Source organism: Pseudorca crassidens, chromosome 10, assembly GCF_039906515.1.
Source record: "Pseudorca crassidens isolate mPseCra1 chromosome 10, mPseCra1.hap1, whole genome shotgun sequence".
Classification (NCBI taxonomy): Eukaryota; Metazoa; Chordata; class Mammalia; order Artiodactyla; family Delphinidae; genus Pseudorca; species Pseudorca crassidens.
In genome coordinates, this window is record NC_090305.1 from 63,480,623 (window position 1) to 63,500,387 (window position 19,765).

At 40.5% G+C, this 19,765-nt stretch overlaps 1 protein-coding gene across 8 annotated transcripts in view; it reads left to right on the forward strand.

Moving 5' to 3' along the window:
- SCN11A (sodium voltage-gated channel alpha subunit 11) overlaps positions 1-19,765 on the forward strand; it is a 129,373-nt gene that overhangs the window by 17,134 nt on the left and 92,474 nt on the right. For 6 of the 8 annotated variants that reach the window (XM_067754026.1, XM_067754029.1, XM_067754028.1 and 3 more), the window contains one exon: positions 12,473-12,520. The exons of the other annotated variants lie outside the window; for them this stretch is intronic. The gene's annotated coding sequence lies outside the window, so the exon portion shown is untranslated. The remainder of the gene's footprint in view (positions 1-12,472; positions 12,521-19,765) is intronic. 8 annotated transcript variants of the gene reach the window in all.

Here is a 19,765-nt window from a genome sequence, read left to right on the forward strand (position 1 = left end):
GTCACAACCCACTGCAGTCACCCACTGACAGTGCACAATGGGCCTTGAGGGGAATTCAGGATGAAAAAACAAAATGAGGCACTCTGTTCTTTGAATCGATGGGCCCCTAGATAGCTAAGATGCATATCTCAGAAAGTATTCCAGTGACCCCAGCTTCTTGCATCTTCCTGTACATGGAAAAGCATTAAAATCATTAACTTGATTTTGTTTGTGATTAACTTTAATCTTTTTTTTTTAGCATTAATCTTTTACCAAGATGTATGCTTGAGTTGTGTATATGTCTTAGCCAAAAAATTCATAAAAATACTGTCTCCTCTCCTACCTCTTTGGAACAGTTTACTCAGAGCTACTGAATGGCTGGCTCCCAGGCTATAGTCTTCAGTAAGACCCTGAAAAAAACTTAAACTCACAACTCTCATGTGCATTTTTGTTTAAGTCAACATCCTTAACAACCTCTCCTGAGAAAAGGCTGGCCTCAGGGTAAAACATTCTCTGATCTACTCCCATCAGGTCACTGTTGGGGCCCAGGGCAGACCACCCCAAAATACACCACAATGGCATATTGATTATTTTTTAATTAAAGTTACTTAAGAAATGGCCCATGCAAAAGGGACACTTTGAGCTTTCTCTCTGTCCACTGAAAACAGGAAATACATATCCCTATGAAAGTTTCCCCTCCCTGTAGAAAGGTAATTCTTATCACCAGAGATAGGGAATTCAGGACTGAGAAGCCTATATAAGAAAACGTTGTTACTTCTTTACTAATTTACTACCCAAACCCAAACTATGCTTAAATTCCTTACTCATTAAGCACCCAAAGCCTAAGTTTCTTTGTTCTGTCAATTCCTCACAAATTTATTGTTTCTTTGTTTAAAAAATTTAAAAACTGCCTGCTTTGGCCACTTCTTAGGTCCCATTTCTATGAAACCTTGGTGTGCACAAATTAAAATTGATTTCTTTTTTTCCTATTAATCTTTGTGTCAACTTTATTATTAGTCCAGACACAGGAACTCAAGAGGGTAGAGGGGGAAATTCCCTCTCCCCAACATCACTCTTTTACCCCACTCCTCCACACCTGGTTCTTTCTAGTCTTATTTACTCCTCTGTATAAAAGAAAAACTTTTTACCTAACCTTTGAGGTCTTATGGTCAGAGCCTCTCCCTATTGCAGTAGCTCTACTCCCCTTAGTGCAAAGGTCCCTTCTGCCCCCCTTTGCAATAATCCTTTTGAATAAAATCTCTCCTTACTAAATCTGGATTTGGTTTTTTATTTGCCAATCTCCAGAAATATATTTTTCTCCAGTTGATTATAATATGAAATGAGATTTAAGAAACACTCCTTAGAGGATGTGAACAATACAATTACTAGGATAATTTAATACATATGTATCTGTGTTAATGTTCCTCCAAAAGGCAGATTCTGTGCAAGGTCTTGGTGCAGCTCATTTATTTAGGAGGTCATCTCAGGAAGCACAAGAAAAAGCACAGGGACGGTGAGACAGAAGGAGGAAAACCCCATCCAGGATTCATAAGAGAGTAGGTTTCCCTGTGGGTAACTGAAGCTCAGTTCCTCTGAGGATTCTCTGAGGAACATGTGAAATGCACCTTAGATTTGTTCTCTCCAGGGACGGAAAAGACAGGGTATTTATCCAATTTCTCCCATCCCTAACTGGTTAAGACTTATCTCTGAGGGTTTTAAGTCCCAAACCCTGGTGGGTACCTTCACGTAGAGAAGCAGGCGTGTATAGGTCCTTGAAGAGACTGTCAGCACACTGTCCCCTACAGCTGCAGGCAAATTCAGAGCAGGCCAAGGGGTTATGGAGCTAGGATCAACAGCGTGTGCTGCCATATTGAATTTTATGCCCACAGAGAACATCTTTTTTTAATTCTTGCAAGTGCCACTTGAACAGCAAAAGTTGACCACAAAGGACCTTCTATAAATTCCCCCAAATATAAATTAACTAAGATTTGTTGAATAATTACTATGTGCTAAAGGTTTTACATGAATTATTGTAATTTAATTCTCAGGACAACCATCTGAGATAGGTATTATTATTATCTCAATTTTACAAGTGAAGAAATTGAGCCTTAGATTAAATACTCTGCCCAAGGTCATATAGCCAGAAAAAGAGCAGGAATTTAAACTCCAGCCTTCTGACTCAAGAATGAAAACTATTAACTACTGTGGGATATGCTTCCCCACAGCCTTTAGTCATAATGTGGGAAACCACATGTTAATAATAACAATGGTGTAAATGATCCAACAATAATACTCCAACCATTTGGGGATTTAAAACATTTTTCTACAGAGAAAATGAAAGCAATGATAAGAAAAATCCTATATGACAAAATTTACGAGTTATGGTTAAAGCTGTGATAAAAAGAATATTATAAATAAGAAAGCGTGATGTTACGTGAATTAAACATTCTATTCAAAAGGTTAGAAAAAGAACAAATTAACCTTGGACAATGGAAGTAAGAAATTAATACAAATGATAACAGAGAGGACTTCCAATTCAGGCAAGAGTTCTTAGGACAGGCTTCCAAAGAGGAGAGAATTGCACTCAGAGAGAAACCCAGAGACCTGTGGGTTCTCCTCAAGTATTTGGGAGACTACTGATCAGGTGTGAGGAAATAGCTGCGGCCAGGGAAACAAGTATCCAAAAGGATAAGAGGTAACAGTGCCCAGTGCTCTGGGCTATTAATGCTGGAGTTTATTGATAAGGTTTTCAAAGTGGAGGTCAAGAAAAAAATACTAAAACTTCTGCTTGTATTATGCATTTATTAGGGTCCCAGAGTGGGGTATCTAGGGTTTCATGGGTTCACTCTTCATTGGCTAATTTCAAGCATAAGAATGGGAATTGAGATGCAGGAAGGGAGAAGTGGGGTCACTCAAGTGGTCAGTTATCTAGGTTACCCAGGGCTTTCTGAAAGAGGGAACTTCACTGGTGGTGATAGCCTAATTTCTTATCTGGTTGTTTTGCTAGTAGCTGTGTCAGACAACTGGTAATATGCTTATTCTTTTGAAATGATGCCTCAACAATCAAAAACCTAATGTCAGGCATTTACACTACCATTCTGTGTTAGGTACAAGCACAAAGTCGTTTCAGCGAGTTAAGGATGGGTAGAAGGATGGGAGTGAATGCTGAGTAGCATAGGGGTACTATGCTGATCCTGTGCTTACTTATGCCTCGCTCTGGTTGACTGGGATTCCCCTCTGCAACCTGCATTTTCCAGACTCTCATGTCAGCTGGCTTCTGGCTGGGTTCAGCGCTACTAGGAATACGAAGAAAAAAGAAAGAAGCCAAAGAATCTCTTCCTCTCTGCTCTGGGCATCATCTCTGGCAGGGAGGGGCTGTGTCTCCTCCCTAGATCAGCTATGGCACATACAGACTTTTATGTATGTAAAAGATTATGTGTGTGCTAAGCCTTTGAAATGTGTCTCTGGACCACTATGTTTGCTATAGCTCCAGGAAAAGGATTAGGAAGACACTATTAATGATGCAGTCTATTAAATGTGGCTTTCTCTAAGTGGTCGCATTATTGATGACTTTTCCTCATTTGGTTATTTTTTTAAAAGGAAAAAAAAAATATGCTCTCCCTCACCTCCAGTAATGCTCTTTGATGAATAGTGCAAACTATCACCTGGTATTTATTTTCATGAGCCCCTAATTACAGCTAATCAAGCATTTACCTTGCATTTACAAGCTCTTGCTGCAGGTACATTTTTAGCCATCCTCAGTAAAGAAACATAATTGCAGTAGACCATAGAAATGAACATGAGAATAAGTAAGAGTCGAGTATCATCATTTATTACCTAGGCATACCTCCTTTTTTTCTAGCCACATAGAGATCAGGAAGAGAAAATAGCATCTAAAATAGAATTTATGGATCAGAGAAGTTGTTGGCAAGGAGCCTAAATAAAAACACCATGGTATTTTCATGTAAAGAAACTGTATCCAGTACACTGATTTTACTCAACAAATTGAATTATATATTATTTAATTGGTAAATCTCAAAGCTCAAATCAAATATTATTTTCTTTTCCAAAATGTTTTTATTTCTATTTCAAAGATAAAAGAATTTCCTTGTCTATATCAGTCTGACCTGCCTTTGCCGTTCAGAATATTGGTGGAACATACAACAATTTTTAGACTTAATTATAATCTTAGTGACCATCAAATGCAGCCCTCTGCATTTAACATGAAATTGAGACCAAGTTACTTGGTTAGGTAAGTGGAAAAGCCAGAACCACAAACCACCCTCTTGACTCTACTTTCACTGCTTCGCATAAATATCAGTGGTTCTTAAATGAACAGTGCTTTTTCTTCAAACTACAGGTACCCTTCCTCAGCATTCCCGCCCTTGTGATTCTCTTATGTTCCCTTTCCCAGTTGAAAGCCAGGATTTTATAATATTCCATTTCTCAAACCAAAATGTAGAATCCCAAATTAACTATGATGGTGGTCTCTGATGTGTAAGATTAAGCTGCTATCTCTTATGAACAAATCAATCCCATTTTCCAGATTCTACTTTTTTTTCCACAGAAAAATCAATATGCAAGGTATGGAAATAACTTGTCTATCTCCATGTCAATCTTAAACAAATTAGATCATATCTGTATGATAGGGGCTAAATAATAAGATAACTTGAAAGATCTTTTCTTAAGAAAATTTGTTTTTATCTGTTCCTCTTCATTCATTTGCTTCCTAAAGGTTTATGTTCACACCCAGACTCTGTGATGGGCTCCAGGGGCACAGCTCATGCTGTTAATGCTGGAGCTTATTGTTAGGGTTTTCAAAGTGGAGGTCAAGAAAAAAATACCAGAATTTCTACTTGTATTATCTTTTTTCTATTTTCAGTTTTTACCTTTATCAAAACTATACATGATTAGAGTTCAAAGAGTCAAATAGCTCTACCAAAACAACAGGGTCCTACTGTATAGCACAGGGAACTATATTCAGTATCCTGTAATAAACCACAATGGAAAAGAATATGTAAAAGGAGATATATATATATATATATATATACATGTATATATATATATATATATATATAAAACTGAATCACTTTGCTGTACAGCAGAAATTAACACATTGTAAATCAACTATACTTGAATGAGAACAAACAAACAAAAAACGCTAAATTCAGGAGGCTGATATAATTTGGGCAATTTGACATGATCATGGTATTTATTCATTCATTTAATAAAGGTTTTTTTAAAATTTTTTGGAATTTTATTTAATTTATTTTTTTATACAGCAGGTCCTTATTAGTCATCAGTTTTATACACATCAGTGTATACGTGTCAATCCTAATCTCCCAATTCATCACACCCCCACCCCCACCCCCTGCCACTTTCCCCCCTTGGTGTCCATATGTTTGTTCTCTACATCTGTGTCTCAATTTCTGCCCTGCAAACCGGTTCATCTGTACCATTTTTCTAGGTTCCACATATATGCATTAATATACGATATTTGTTTTTCTCTTTCTGACTTACTTCACTCTCTATGACAGTCTCTAGATCCATCCACATCTCTACAAATGACCCAATTTTGTTCCTTTTTATGGCTGAGTAATATTCCATTGTATATACATACCACATCTTCTTTATCCATTCGTCTGCTGGTGGGCATTTAGGTTGCTTCCATGACCTGGCTATTGTAAATAGTGCTGCAATGAACATTGGGGTGCATGTGTCTTTTTGAATTACGCTTTTCTCTGGGTATATGCCCAGTAGTGGGATTGCTGGATCATATGGTAATTCTATTTTTAGTTTTTTAAGGAACTTCCATACTGTTCTCCATAGTGGCTGTATCAATTTACATTCCTACCAACAGTGCAAGAGGGTTCCCTTTTCTCCACACCCTCTCCAGCATTTGTTGTTTGTAGATTTTCTGATGATGCCCATTCTAACTGGTGTGAGGTGATACCTCACTGTAGTTTGGATTTGCATTTCTCTAATAAGTAGTGATGTTGAGCAGCTTTTCATGGGCTTCTTGGCCATCTGTATGTCTTCTTTGGAGAAATGTCTATTTAGGTCTTCTGCCCATTTTTGGATTGTGTTGTTTGTTTTTTTAATATTGAGATGCATGAACTGTTTATATATTTTGGAGATTTATTTGTTTGTTCTTCTTTCTCTATTTCCTTTAGGTGTAAGGTTAGATTGTTTATTTGAGATTTTTCTTGTTTCTTGAGGTAGGCTTGTATAGGTATAAACTTCCCTCTTAGAACTGGTTTTGCTGCATCCCATAGGTTTTGGATCATCGTGTTTTCATTGTCATTTTTCTCTAGGTTTTTTTTTGATTTCCTCTTTGATTTCTTCAGTGATCTCTTGGTTATTTAGTAACGTATTGTTTAGCCTCCATGTGTTTGTTTTTTTTACGTTTTTTTCCCTGTAATTGATTTCTAATTTCATGGCGTTGTGGTCAGAAAGGATGCTTGGTATGATATCAATTTTCATATATTTTCCGAGGCTTGATTAGTGACCCAAGATGTGATCTGTCCTGGAGAATGTTCCGTGCGCACTTGAGAAGAAAGTGTAATCTTCTGTTTCTGGATGGAATGTCCTATAAATGTCAATTAAATCTATCTGGTCTATTGTGTCATTTAAAGCTTCTGTTTCCTTATTTATTTTCATTTTGGATGATCTGTCCATTGGTGTAAGTGAGATGTTAAAGTCCCCCACTATTATTGTGTCACTGTCAATTTCCTCTTTTATAGCTGTTAGCAGTTTCCTTATGTATTGAGGTGCTCCTATGTTGGGTGCATATATATTTATAATTGTTATATCATCTTCTTGGAGTGATCCCTTGATCATTATGTAGTGTCCTTCCTTGTCTCTTGTAACAATCTTTATTTTAAAGTCGATTTTATCTGATATGAGTATTGCTACTCCAGCTTTCTTTTGATTTCCATTGGCATGGAATACCTTCTTCCATCCCTTCACTTTCATTCTGTATGTGTCCCTAGGTCTGAAGTGGGTCTCTTGTAGACAGCATATATATGGGTCTTGTTTCTGTATCCATTCAGCAATCCTGTGTCTTTTGGTTGAAGCATTTAATCCATTCACGTTTAAGGTAATTATTGATATGTATGTTCCTATGACCATTTTCTTAATTGTTTTGGGTTTGTTTTTGTAGGTCCTTTTCTTTTGTGTTTCCCAGTTAGAGAAGTTCCTATAGCATTTGTTGTAGAGCTGGTTTGGTAGTGCTGAATTCTCTTAGCTTTTGCTTGTCTGTAAAGCTTTTGATTTCTCTGTTGAATCTGAATGAGATCCTTGCCAGGTAGAGTAATCGTGGTTGTAGGTTCTTCCCTTTCATCACTTTAAGTATATCATGCCACTCTCTTCTGGCTTGTAGAGTTTCTGCTGAGAAATCAGCTGTTAATCTTATGGGAGTTCCCTTGTATGTTATTTGTCATTTTTCCCTTGCTGCTTTCAATAGTTTTTCTTTGTCTTTAATTTTTGCCAGTTTGATTACTATGTGTCTCGGCGTGTTTCTCTTTGGGTTTATCCTGTACGGGACTCTCTGTGCTTCATGGACTTGGGCGGCTATTTCCTTTCCCGTGTTAGGGACATTTTTGACTATAATCTCTTCAAATATTTTCTCGTGTCCTTTCTCTCTCTCTTCTCCTTCTGGGACCCGTATAACGTGAATGTTGTTGTGTTTAATGTTGTCCCAGAGGTCTCTTAGGCTGTCTTCATTTCTTTTCATTCTTTTTTCTTTATTCTGTTCCACAGCAGTGAATTCCACCATTGTGTCTTCCAGGTCACTTATCCGTTCTTCTGCCTCAGTTATTCTGCTCTTGATTCCTTCTAGTGTAGTGTTCATTTCAGTTATTGTATTGTTCATTTCTGTTTGTTTGTTCTTTAATTCTTCTAGGTCTTTGTTAAACATTTCTTGCATCTTCTCGATCTTTGCCTCCATTCTTTTTCCAAGGTCCTGGATCATCTTCACTATCATTATTCTGAATTCTTTTTCTGGAAGGTTGCCTATCTCCACTTCATTTAGTTGTTTTTCTGGGGTTTTATCTTGTTCCTTCATCTGGTACATAGCCCTCTGCCTTTTCATCTTGTCTATCTTTCTGTGAATGTGGTTTTTGTTCCACAGGCTGCAGGATTGTAGTTCTTCTTGCTTCTGCCTAATAAAGGTTTATTGAGTATCTTCAATGTGCTAGGTAGTGAACATGTACTAACAAGATTATATCATTACAGTTGTACCCAAAAACTTTAATCTAGAGGAAGAAATGGATTATTAAAGGATTAAGTTACATGTGGTAAGTGTTGTTACAGAACCGAGTAAAACTTACGTTGCACAGAGGAAAGGGAGAACAGCTTTGGGGAGGTGCAGACAGCCTTTATAGAGAGGACATTTGAACTTGATCTTGAAGGAGAACAGTTTGCCCAGTGGAGGAGAGGTGGGCCAGCAGTATAAAGAACATGTGCAAAGTCAGACATGAAAGAATGCACCCTATCCCAAGAATGAATTTTCCAATTACTGTGCAAGCCTCGAAGACTTGTAGAGCCAAACTTCACCCAGTCTGGACCAAACCAGACAAAAATCCAGAATCTCCCAACAGACTCCCAACAGGAAGAAGAGGTTTTAAGCCTTGCCAGACCTTGCAAAGTTCCTCTGACCTGTTTAGAGCTAAGCTAACCTATCCAAGTGATAGACTGCAATGCATTGCCCCCTAGAGTCAGTTATAGTGTAGATAACAGTAAAATTGGAAATGAAGCTTAATTTCAGTAGGTGGCAGTAGTCACAAAGCAGATATTTCTGTTTCTTTTCAGTTATTTTAGCTTTAGGTGTTGACCAGCTTTAGGGCTTAAGCACACTGACTGGGTTTGGAAGCCAGAGCCTGGAGGGACCTTAGTCAGTCCCTCAGCCAGCATCACACAGTTTACAGTTGACCACCTTCACCAGTGGTGGACTCATCACAGTTCTCCCGGTGGAGTCCTTTCTCCTGAATCCGCAATGCTACTTTGGTTTTTAAGAGCAAGGGAACTTCATTATCAGAGTACTTACTATTGGAGTACCAATAATTACAAGTTGTGACGTAAGGGTCATCCCAACATGAAATGTTCACTAACAAATCTATCCTTACAAAGCTAGTCCCTGTTCACACCTCTTTCTGGCTTAACATGGCATCTACCCCCTCCCCCCCCAACATTAGTGTCAGATGTTGTCACTGTGATTACTGTGCCTACCAGTTGCAGAGTGAAATTGCCAATCTTGCAAAAGATGCAGGGTTTCACTAAGATAATGAAAGTGATGATTGAGGACTGATTCAATAATTGTTAGAAAATCTCCAAGAAATGAGAGCCTGGCAGAGTTTGTCTGGTTACAACTGAAAAAGAGAAAATCAACAAAGATGATGATATAATAAAGGCTTCAGAAGGAGATGATTGGAAATGCAAAGGATTTGGAGAGGTCCTGGGGAAAAGTGATGAAGCCCTTGACTATTTTGCAAAATTTACCTTTTTTAAAACCTTTCTGTGAAGGTCAAATAAGAAGTGATTGACTTCATATTTTGCTGTCTTAGAATTTTTTTTCAGAATAAACATGCCCCAAAGAAGTCTTGATTCATTTTTCTGTTCTAAGAAATAGTCCATGTTTTGCAGTTATAATCAAAATGTGATTAAATATAAAATAAAATAAATTTACTATCATAATTTTTAGTTCTTTTTAAGATAAAGCTCCAATCCACACACCCCCCCACCAACCCACACACACTATTTGCTCTAAAATGTTGCTTCCCATTTAAGTGAATTCACTTGAGGTGACCTTTCCCCAGGACTAATTATTCTCAGAAACTTTTTTTCTAAGGACTCCTATAATTCTACCCTGTAAGAGCTTATAGGGTGCACTAGGCATGAAGACATTTTAGATGTGTTGTGTGTTTGGTTAGCGAAGATTGCAAACCTGGCTGCAGATCGCTGGCCCAGTTCCTTCCTGCAAGAGGAGTGAGGTTTCCCCCATGATAGCTGCATCTGCTTGTTCCAGGCTTGAGCCATGGAAGTGGTGGACTGGCTTATAGAAGCTGCTCTCTGGGGTTCACGAGAAATTCAGCTGCTGATATAACTGACTGTTCGTCCTTCCTTTATAATGCAGCAGCCACATTAAACAAATACCATATGCTAACACATATATGTGGAATCTAAAAAAAAAAGATTCTGAAGAACCTACGGGCAGGACAGGAATAAAGATACAAACGTAGAGAATGGACTTGAGGACACAGGGAGGGGGGAAGGGTAAGCTGGGACGAAGTGAAAGAGTGGCATGGACATATATACACTACCAAATGTAAAATAGATAGCTAGTGAGAAGCAGCCGCATAGCACAGGAAGATCAGCTCAGTGCTTTGTGACCACCTAGAGGGATGAGATAGGGAGGGTGGGAGGGAGACGCAAGAGGAGGAGATACGGGGATATATGTATATATATAGCTGATTCATTTCGTTATACAGCAGAAACTAACACACCATTGTAAAGCAATTATACTCCAATAAAGATGTTAAAAAAATAACTGGACAAATGCAAAAAAAAAGCAATTCATGTAAATAAACAATTTATAAAGTGAATCTCAATGCTAAGGGAAGACCTTTTTTCAACATCTTTATTGGAATATAACTGCTTTACAGTGTTCTGATTTGCATTTCTCTAATGATTAGTGATGTTGAGCAGCTTTTCATGTGCTTCTTGGCCATCTGTTTGTCTTCTTTGGAGAAATGTCTATTTAGATCTTCTGCCCATTTTTGGATTGGGTTGTTTGTTTCTTTGATATTGAGCTGCATGAGCTGCTTGTATATTTTGGAGATTAATCCTTTGTCAGTTGCAAATATTTTCTCCCATTCTGAGGGTTGTCTTTTCGTCCTTTTTATGGTTTCCTTTGCTGTGCAAAAGCTTTGAAGTTTCATTAGGTCCCATTTGTTTATTTTTGTTTTTATTTCCATTTCTCTAGGAGGTGGGTCAGAAAGGATCTTGCTGCGATTTATGTCGTAGAGTGGGGAAGCCCATTTTTAAAAGTAGAGACTCCCCCTTTTATGGTTTTTGTAAGGATTAAGTGAGATTAAAGCTATGAAAGAATTTTAGTATGACACAATGAATGGAAAGGTTTTTTTTTACTGTTTAAAATGTATCAGGTAGAAGGTAAAGGGATTCCTTTTTTGGTTGAATCATTCATGTGCTATATATGAGCAGGAGAGCGATGTGATGGGAAGTTGGTTGTCAAGGTGGGAAGATCAGCCAGAGGAATGTAGATTGTCTGTAAAAACAGATAACAGAAGCCAGCAGTTATATTTAGTAAAACCATAGGCTGAAGGGAGAGCAGTGTGTTTCTATCCATTTTTCCAGGCATAAAAGCACAGTGCATTCTTGAGGAGGATTGAGCGTTGTGCTACATGAATGATTCGGCCACAGCCAATTCTGGATGGATTGAAATCCAGGTCTTTACTCTCTATCTTAACTGTGATGAATCAATTCATCAGGCCGTAAATAAAAAGCTTCACTGTGAGAGGATGTGTGAATGGAGAGGCTGTGTTGGACTTGGTTCCTACACTCAAGGATCTTGGGGAGAACAGAACTGTTAAACAGCTGGAGATTATTTTGCAATCTAAACCACAGACTGCAAATCCAGCTTCTTACCAGGACCCAGCAGGGTATGTACCTGAGGAAGTATGCCAGTTATAAGAAAGCAATTGCATGGATGTATATAAATGCCATTAGACCTTAACGTGAGAATATAGGCAGTGGTAAAGAAAGAGGCAAACAGAGCTTGTGTCACGTCAAAAGGGGCAGCAGCCTCAACTCAGCTTCCCAGTTGCCCAGTGAGAATGCAGGCCTAGAATTGCCAGATCTTCTGGTTTGGTCAAAAGAAAAAAGAAATCTAGATGTTTATATGGAATTTCTCAATTTTTAAAAGTTCTCAATATTAATAAAATGTCAAAACACGGGTCTGCAGCTTTCTTTGTGATCTCTGCAAACACGTGGTGAGGAGTGGAAAGCTGGGGACGCTCAGAGAAGAGAGAAGAGGGTGAAGGTGAGCCTGGCAGACGTCTGTGGCCTGAGGGATGGACCCTTTCACTGGGAAGAGGGCAGGTCCCCAGCTCCCTCTGGGTGGAGGTCAGGATGCAGAGACTCATCTTCCCAGGACACTCCTGTAGCCCAAGGACTGGCTCTGACTTGGTCCACTGGCCCTCTTATCAGCTATTTCCCTAGGAGAATGATGGGGACATAGAGGAGAGTCTTTCCTTTGTTCATTTTTTGACAGAGCAATATGGAATTGTCAAAGTGATTGGAGGCAAAATTTTCTAACATTTGGAGAATTATAAAATAAAAAGTAAGAGCTCTCTTCCCATTTCTCCCCTCCTCTCTATTTCTATTTCCAAGAGGTAATCACTGATAGCATGTCTTTTATTCCAGAAATTTTCTAAGCATGTAAAACCATATATGTGATTTCTTTTTTTTTCTCCAGGAGACAGAGGAAGGATGATTGGCCATTGAACAGGGAGCACAGTTCCAGGTCTGTGCCTTTGTGTGTATAGTGTTTCCCGTTTGGGAGACCTTTCTTTTCCTCCTCCTCTCCTGGTGCGAATGCCTTGAAAGGCAGCACAGTGCAGAAGAGTGCAGACCCCCAGTCAGACTTTCTGGCTCCCAGCCTGGCTCTCCTGTTTACTAGGTCTGACTCTAGCTGAGTTACTCAGCCTTTTCATGCCACAATTTTCTCATCTATAAAAAGGGCATTAAAAGTAGAATCTGTCTCAAAAAGTTGTTACGAGAAATAAACGTGTTTAAGTATATGAAGGGCGTGGGACAGGATTTGTCATCAAGCAAGTGCTATAGAGAGGTCTAGTATTTGTTTCCTTACTGTCAATACTAGGAAACCTTCCTCAATCATCCCTAATTCCTGCTTCTCTCTCCTCCTCCACCTTACCTCTTTTAGTGCTAACTATGCCACTGAATTTGGCACCTAATTATATGGCCTCACATTGTCTCAACAGGGGTCATGTGTGCCTGTGCATTGCTGACCTGTCTAGGGCAGGTGCCATGCCTCTCACTTCTTTTTGTGAAGTGAGAGGCATCACATGAACAGAGATGGGTGGGGATGCAGGTGCGAGGACCTACGGGTCTGTGTCCTGCTCTGCCGGCTGTCTCAGAGGTCAGTGAGAGGTCAGGGAGCTTGGGACCCAGCTGCCCTTGCTTTGAGCTGCTCTCTATATTACCCAGAAGGTGCCTTGTCAAAATTTAGAGCAAACAGTTTTAGAAACTGTTAGCTAGCACCAGGGCCTTAAGGGCGGCGATGCTTGGCACTTCTCCTCTCCCCAGAGAGCCTCTGAGATCATCTCAGTAAAATTTAATGCCTGGAAGTCAATTAGAGTGGAGAATTCTCCTGTAATCAAAAGAGGCAGTGCTTTTATTGGAAAGGTACAAACAAGAGGGGAAGGATGGCAGCTGTGTGAGGCTCTGCAGAGCTAATGGCTTAGGCTGGGAAAGTTATTTTGACAGAGTCAGACCATATCTACCAGGCATGAAGACAAGGAAAGGGGCTGTGGAGTGGGCAGAGGGGGAAACAGGTTATAGGTGGCCTTCATGATTATCTTCAGAGTGTGCTGAAGCATTCCCAGAGCAGATTTACAGCTTCGCTTTCCTGGGTCATCCATCAGATCCATGAAGTGAGAAGAATTACTCTCCATCTCTCATTTTAGAGAGGAGGAATGGAACTTCAGAGGGGTTAACATGGCACTGGAGTTAACACCACAGCCTCTCTACTTTCAGACAGTAGACCTTGCTGAAGTGAGGAGTGTAGATGAGGAGGTGGGGGAGCCCTTCTCTCTCTAAGCACATTCCCCGAAACTGGCACCTTCTCAGTGCCTGCTAAGAGAATTCTGAAAAGCTGTTAGAAGAAGTCATGTGAGATTTATGACTTAAATATTAGTGGACGGATGCACGGGTTGTACGTGTCTGTTCCATTTATTGCTGCATAACAAATCATCCCAAAACTGACTGTCTTCCAAAAACCATTCTTTATATTCACAGATCTTGTGGGTCAGGAATTCAGGCAGGGCAACAATGAGGATGGCTTGTCTGCTCTATGATGTCTGGGGCCTCAGCTGGGAAGACATATAGCAGGGAGTCACTTGACAGCTGGAGGCTCGCATCTTCTCAGGGTCCAGTTAGCTGGACATCCAGGATTGCTCATCACATGGCTGGCAGCTGATGTTGGCTGGCAGCTGGGAGCTAAGCTGGGGCTGTTGACCAGAGCACCACATGTGTCTTCTCTAGCATGACAGTCTCAGGGTATTTGGTACTCTTCTGTGGAGGCTGGCTTTCCTCAGAGTGAGCCTCCCAAGAGAACCAGGCAGACCTTTTATGACCTAGTATCTCTTCCACTCCAGTCTATTGGTCAAAGTAGTCACAGGCCTGCCCAGACTCAAGGGAAGGAACACAGACCCCACCTCCCACTAATGCTGAAGAATATGTAGCCATTGTTTTTAAAAACCACAGTGCTGTCTTACTCCTTTATGTCCTCACTCCTTTATGACCCCATTAATCCCTAATTACATAGGAGTTGTAGTTGAAGTCAGCAGGTGCCGGAATCCTACCCTGGCTTTGCCACTAACTAGCTGTGTGACCTTGGAAAAGTTACCTCACCCATCCAAATTTCTGTTTTCTCATTGATAAAAGTATTTATCACAAAATAAATAAACTTTTAGATATCTTTTGTCACGTATAAAATATATTAAAATTTTTTTATTGAAGTATAGTTGATTTACAATGTTGTGTTAATTTCCTGCTATACAGCAAAGTGACTCAGTTATACACATATATAATTCTTTTTTATATCCTTTTCCATTATGGTTTATCCAAGGATATTAAATATAGTTCCCTGTGCTATGCAGTAGGACCTTGTTGTTTATCCATTCTATCAATATACGTAATAGTTTGCATCTACTAATCCCAAATTCCCCGTCCGTCCCTCCCCTACCCCCTCCCTTGGCAATCACAAGTCTGTTCTCTATGTTTGTGTGTCTGTTTCTGTTTAGTAGATAGGTTTGTTTGTGCAAATATTTTAGATTCCATATATAAATGATATCATATGGTATTTGTTTTTCTCTTTCTGACTTACTTCACTCAGTATGATAATCTCTAGGTCCATCCATCTTGCTGCAAATGGCATTATTTCATTATTTTTTATGGCTGAGTAATATTCCATTGAATATATGTACCACATCTTCTTTATCCATTCATCTGTCACTGGACATTTAGGTTGTTTCCATGTCTTGGCTATTGTGAATAGTGCTGCTATGAACATAGGGGTGCATGTATCTTTTTGTACAAAATATCTTTAAAATGTAGCTGTCCTGTACAGCTCTGAGCAGGATTATGATAAGGGATTGGAATATTACCAAGCTGCAGGCAGAACTCTTTTGTGGGGCCGAAGCTTGGTGACCTTGGAGGGAGAAATGGGAGAGGGCCTTGAGAATGATGGTGGGAGGTGGAGAAGGGCTGGGCTGAAGTGAGAGGAGTGTGTGAGGACCACCCAAGACAGGAAGGGACTGGAAGGTGATCCAAGAGGTCAGGTATGAGCTGTGGGGATACCACGGCTGCCCAAGACAGGAAGAGAACTCTAAGAAGGAGGGATGGGATAGGTCAGAAACATTGATGATGGAGACCACAGGACATGTCCCTGGACGGGGGTGAGGAGGGTGGTGGTGGTGATGGGAAGATGAAATTTCCTAGGCTCAGAGAGTGAGAGACAGACAGTAAGACAAGGAAGAGTATTGTTCCTTCAGAGTCCTGTGTGGCTCTGCCCAGGGCTGGAGGGGACATGTAGGGAGACTGGCTGCATGAATGTCAATAGCAGGCATTGGGGCTGTGCAGTCACGGGAAGTAACAAGTAGGCAGTGCTGGCTTCGCGTGTGTGCAACCCATGCAGTCACACAGGGCCCTCACCTAGGAGGGATCAAGCTTGGTTTAATGCTCTGCTGTCACCATTTTGAAATTCAGATATAAACACTTCTCTTTTACCATCTATTCCCTTGTTCTCACCACTGAGGTACCGTATTAGAGCTAGGGTTCTTGGGTTGCAAGCAACAGAAACCAACTTTTCCCTATTTAAAATAGCAATTACAGTAACAATTAATGGAAAACTTACTATGTCCCTCTGTGAGGGACCCAGAAACTTTATTAGGAATAAGAGAATAGTTATCATCAAGACCAACACCATCTTAAAATAGAAGCTCACAAGGGAAAGCTAAACTATACTTTCCCAGTAGAATACTGATAAGAACTTGACCAGAGCCTACTGTCTGCCCACATTGCCTTCCCTGTCTTGATATTCTGGAAATCCTCCAGGAAAATTGAAAACCCTCTTCCTATTTTCCAAGTTAGGATCTCCTTCCCCTTTTGGACTTCATAACCTTTTGCTTCTCTTGTCAGTCATTTCTGGTTCACTCTCATCATTACCAACCAATCCCTTTCCCTCTTATTTCCCATTTCTCCACCCTGCCAGAGAGCTCAGTAGTACAGCTTGGTGAAATCATAGAACGAGCACTGCCCTGGGGTCATAGTGTCTGGGTTCAAATCTTGGCTTTGATCTTTATTATCTGTATGACCTTGACAAAGATCTTTAACCTCTCTGAGCCTCATCTGTAAAAGGAGTGAACAGTGCTTAACAAGCTAGTGTGATAACTCAGTGTGATTTTAGATAGATGGATAGATAGATAGAGATACACATATATACATCAATATAGATATATAGGTATATACATGTATATATCAATATCTACATATACACACACTTAAATGTCAATATATAAACCAATAGTTGATGACATACAAATCACAATCTACAGTTTTCTTAATTAGCTATTCATTTGCCTATTTACCATATTCTTACTGCAAAATTGCAAGCTCCATTAGGAAATAAAATTGGTCTGTCTTGCTGTTGTACCATCCTCAATGCCTAGAACAGTTTCTGGAACATAGTAGGTATTCATTAAATATTTTTGTAAAAATAAATGTATGAGTTGTTAAAAAATAAAATAAAATAGCAATTATGGAAGACAGAGGTGGGGGTGGGTTCATTTGATTGAAGACAATGTTGAAGAGCCAAGAAGAGGCAGATAACAGGCAGCTGTGAACATACTGGTCTCCAGCTGGACATAGCATCTGCCCGTCTGGAGGGACCTCAGTTGAAGAATGAGTAAACCCAACTTGGAGAATATGGCCTGAGAGAGCTCTTATTGAAAAGGACCTGCTGGTCATAGAGCAAGACCGCTCTGTGATTCCTCCTATGGCCTGGCAGTTGAGGGGGAAAGAGGGAGAGCTTGGAGAAGGATAACTGGTGTAGAAACCTTTCCAAAGTAATTGGACAAAAAAGAATTAAAAATGTGATGAACTGGACTTCATTTTACCCCATTCTCCTGGGAACAAATCAGTGAACCGATCATTATCTTCACCAGAGGCCCATTTAGTAAGAGAACATTTGAAAAAGCACATAGAACTGAAGGACTTGTAATCTGTAAGTTTATCTCTAAGTAATTTCTGTCTCTGACTTCCTGATGGGTAAAACACAAGACAAGCTTAGCTTAAGTCGAAAGTGGTTTTGTTTTTTAAATAGAGATAGATCGTTCTTTCAAGAAACCACTGGTGAGTCATGATGGCCAAAGGACTAGAATCAGAAAATTTAGAGTCCTTAGCAACCCAAAGGGGTTCTTACTCTGTTTCTTACAACCTCCCTGTAAGGTAGGTGCTATTATTAACTCATAGGTGAGGAAACTGAGGCACAGAGAGGTTAAGTAATTACCTTGTCTTGCTCCTAGGATGGGCAGGTCCTCATTCGTCCTGATACAGTCCCTGGGGGTTTCAGAATGTCCTTGTTCATTCCTCCATTACTTCCTTTCTCCATTCAAGTGAGACTCAAGCTCCTGGCACAGGGGAGGGCAGGCTGCAGAAGGCCCGGTGTCCACTGAAACTCTGTCATAAGGCACAGAAGTGCCCTTCCTCAGTCCCCAATATTCCTGCTTCTTAAGAGTCCTCAACTGGGGGAGCCCAATGTTCTATACCCTTTGTCTGAGGCCTGAATATTGATGAGTGACCTGACCACTCTGAGCAGGGTGACATGGAGCAAAGAACATCAACTCTCAGGGTAGAGGAGAAATCACTGAGACCATCTAATCCAGGGGCCACAGACCCACAGGCTGCAAGAGCCACTCAGGCACCATGAACAAAATAAGTGGGACAAGAAGAGTGTGAGGGCTACGGCTGATGGCCTCATCTTAGAACAGCCTGACTTCTAATCAACTCTGGCTTATTCTGCTACGTTGGACTGGTGCCCAACATTGTCAGATTTTCTGATTTTTTAAGAGAAGCTAGGCATTTTTTTTTTCTCCTACCTCATGAGGTTATTGTAACAGTTGAAAGAAGTAACTCACCTAAAGTGCTTAGAACACACATGTGGCATTGGAGGAAGCTCTGAGTAAGTGCTGGTTGCTGTCATTATAGCATTTCACAGATGTGGAAACCACGGCCCAGAAGGGGCTTCCCAAGATCACAGCCATGTTACAGGCTAGCCCACGCTCCTGACCCGGTTTCCCCCTCCTGCCCCAACCCTTTCCTGGGCCATCCACTATCTTCACTGCATAGCATGACACATTTTAAGTAACCACATAATGCCTTGCCACGGTATTTCTGCTGATTCCCTACTTTTAAGGAAATCTCCTTCCCTTGATAAATGAAACCTTTCTTTAAGTTTGTTCCAGCAAAACAATCTGCAAGGTTCTTTCATCTGCCTTTAGGTTCACATAGGAGTAGCAGCTTTGAAGCAGCTCCCCGCCCTCTTTTATTAACTCCAAGGGCCTGTATTATACAAACTAAGACTTTTCCCTTTAAGTCAGGGGCTCACCTACTATTTACCCAGGGCCATTAAACCATTAAGAAAAATGGTGTTTCGTGGGCCAGGACAATTTGTGCACTTTGTTGAGAGTGAAGCTAATTTCCTCTTGCTTGGTGAAAAATGTTTACTCTCATTAAAAATTCCAGGAATTCTGCACCCTGAGCTGATCCAGGTGTGGTCCCAAAAGAGCAGGTAACAGGACTACCATTTCCTCCTGAACACTTGGCTTTTGAGCCCTAACAGCTCCAAACAGGGCTTGGTGTTGGCCTCAGTCTCTACTTTTGACTTATGCTTTTTCCCGTGGTTCTGAGTTAATGCCAACTCACTTTCCCTGTCAGATTAATCCCCCTCACTAGAAAGTCTGAGGTTGAATGGGGCCACTCTCTGTCCCTCCTGGTTTTTGAACTGGAATTCTCCCTGCGGATTGCCATGTTGCCTCCTTCTTTGTATTGGGATGGCCACCATGACACTTGACTTCAAAAATCTGTCAAAGTCAGATGGCCTGCTGCCCTTTCCAGAGGCCACAGATGAAGAGGGCAAAATGAGAAACTAAAGACCGATCTCTAAGGACACAACCACCGGGCTGCATCCAGGAGGCACTGGCTCCCCCTGGTTTTCAGTGTTACTACTTTTTCAGTCCTTCTCAGCTGACAGAGCTCTACCTCCTGTTGGAGCCAACTGTAAGCCATTTTGCAGGTCTGTTTTTCTGAATTCCTTCTTGGAAATGTAATTAAGGTGCAAGGGGAGACAGCTGCACTCTTTGCATTTGCCATCAGGTCAGGAAGTGACATTCCTGGATAATAAGAATTTCCATAATAGATGGAAAGTCCAACCCCAGAGAAGGCTTGTGGTTGATGAAATTAAGGTTTT